Source organism: Penaeus chinensis, chromosome 43, assembly GCF_019202785.1.
Source record: "Penaeus chinensis breed Huanghai No. 1 chromosome 43, ASM1920278v2, whole genome shotgun sequence".
Lineage (NCBI taxonomy): Eukaryota > Metazoa > Arthropoda > Malacostraca > Decapoda > Penaeidae > Penaeus > Penaeus chinensis.
In genome coordinates, this window is record NC_061861.1 from 19,455,941 (window position 1) to 19,458,440 (window position 2,500).

Below are 2,500 nucleotides of genomic sequence, written 5' to 3' on the forward strand. Positions count from 1 at the left end.
GCTTTCAAAACGTTTTCTATGGTGCTCTAAATTCGCCCTGAGACCGTTTTCAATGGTGTTATGAGTGGCTTGAAAACGTTTATAATTGTAATTAGTCTGGCTCCGGAACGTTTTCAGTGGTGTTATGAGTCTGTTTTGGGAACGTTTTCAGTGGTGTTATGAGTCTGTCTTGGGAACGTTTTCAATTGTTATGAGTCTGCATTGGGAACGTTTCAATGGTGTTGTGCGTCTGCCATGGGAACCTTTAAATGGTGTTATGAGTCTGTCTTGGGAACGTTTTCAATTGTTATGAGTCTGCATTGGGAACGTTTTAATGGTGTTATGAGTCTGTCTTGGGAACGTTTAAATGGTGTTATGAGTCTGCCTTGGGAACGTTTAAATGGTGTTATGAGTCTGTCTTGGGAACGTTTCAATGGTGTGAGTCTGCCTTGGGAACGTTTCAATGGTGTTATGAGTCTGCCTTGGGAACGTTTAAATGGTGTCATGAGTCTGTCTTGGGAACGTTTCAATGGTGTGAGTCTGCCTTGGGAATGTTTAGATGGTGTTATGAGTCTGTCTTGGGAACGTTTAAATGGTGTTATGAGTCTACAATGGGAACGTTTAAATGGTGTTATGAGTCTGCCTTGGGAACGTTTTAATGGTGTTATGAGTCTGCCTTGGAAACGTTTAAATGGTGTTATGAGTCTACAATGGGAACGTTTAAATGGTGTTATGAGTCTGCCTTGGGAACGTTTTAATGGTGTTATGAGTCTGCCTTGGAAACGTTTTAATGGTGTTATGAGTCTACAATGGGAACGTTTTAATGGTGTTATGAGTCTGCCTTGGGAACGTTTTAATGGTGTTATGAGTCTACCTTGGGAACGTTTAAATGGTGTTATGAGTCTGCCTTGGGAACGTTTAAATGGTGTTATGAGTCTGCCTTGGGAACGTTTTAATGGTGTTATGAGTCTGCCTTGGAAACGTTTAAATGGTGTTATGAGTCTACAATGGGAACGTTTAAATGGTGTTATGAGTCTGCCTTGGGAACGTTTTAATGGTGTTATGAGTCTGCCTTGGGAACGTTTAAATGGTGTTATGAGTCTGCCTTGGGAACGTTTTAATGGTGTTATGAGTCTGCCTTGGGAACGTTTTAATGGTGTTATGAGTCTGCCTTGGAAACGTTTAAATGGTGTTATGAGTCTACAATGGGAACGTTTAAATGGTGTTATGAGTCTGTCTTGGGAACGTTTTAATGGTGTTATGAGTCTGCCTTGGGAACGTTTAAATGGTGTTATGAGTCTGCCTTGGGAACGTTTAAATGGTGTTATGAGTCTGCCTTGGAAACGTTTAAATGGTGTTATGAGTCTACAATGGGAACGTTTAAATGGTGTTATGAGTCTGCCTTGGGAACGTTTAAATGGTGTTATGAGTCTACAATGGGAACGTTTAAATGGTGTTATGAGTCTGCCTTGGGAACGTTTTAATGGTGTTATGAGTCTGCCTTGGAAACGTTTAAATGGTGTTATGAGTCTACAATGGGAACGTTTAAATGGTGTTATGAGTCTGCCTTGGGAACGTTTAAATGGTGTTATGAGTCTGCCTTGGGAACGTTTAAATGGTGTTATGAGTCTGCCTTGGGAACGTTTAAATGGTGTTATGAGTCTGCCTTGGGAACGTTTAAATGGTGTTATGAGTCTGCCTTGGGAACGTTTAAATGGTGTTATGAGTCTGCCTTGGGAACGTTTAAATGGTGTTATGAGTCTACAATGGGAACGTTTAAATGGTGTTATGAGTCTGTCTTGGGAACGTTTTAATGGTGTTATGAGTCTGCCTTGGGAACGTTTAAATGGTGTTATGAGTCTGCAATGGGAAAGTTTAAATGGTGTTATGAGTCTGCCTTGGGAACGTTTAAATGGTGTTATGAGTCTACAATGGGAACGTTTAAATGGTGTTATGAGTCTGCCTTGGGAACGTTTTAATGGTGTTATGAGTCTGCCTTGGAAACGTTTAAATGGTGTTATGAGTCTACCTTGGGAACGTTTTAACGGTGTGAGTCTGCCTTGGGAACGTTTAAATGGTGTTATGAGTGTGCCTTGGGAACGTTTTAATGTTGTGAGACTGCCTTGGAAACGTTTTCAATGGCGTTGTAAGTCTGCCTTTGGACCGTTTCGTGGTGTCGTAAGTATGGCTTCTGAACGTTTTCATTGGTGTTGTAAATCTGCATTAAGAACGTTTTTAGTTGTAACATAAGTCCACCATTTAAACTTTTTCAATGTTACTGTAAGTCTGCCCTCCGAACGTTTTCAATAATAATAATAATTAATAATTTAGATTTATGCCATGTGTTACAATGGTTATTCTTGATATGACAGGCTGTCTGTTTCATTTTGCTTCTAACCTCCCCCCCCCCCTCCCCGTGTGCAAGGAATGGCCGGGGTTACCATACACTGGCGACGCGGGAATTGAACGCGGGCCAGCGACATTGCTACGCTACCACAAGTTTTAATAAAAATAGTGTTAT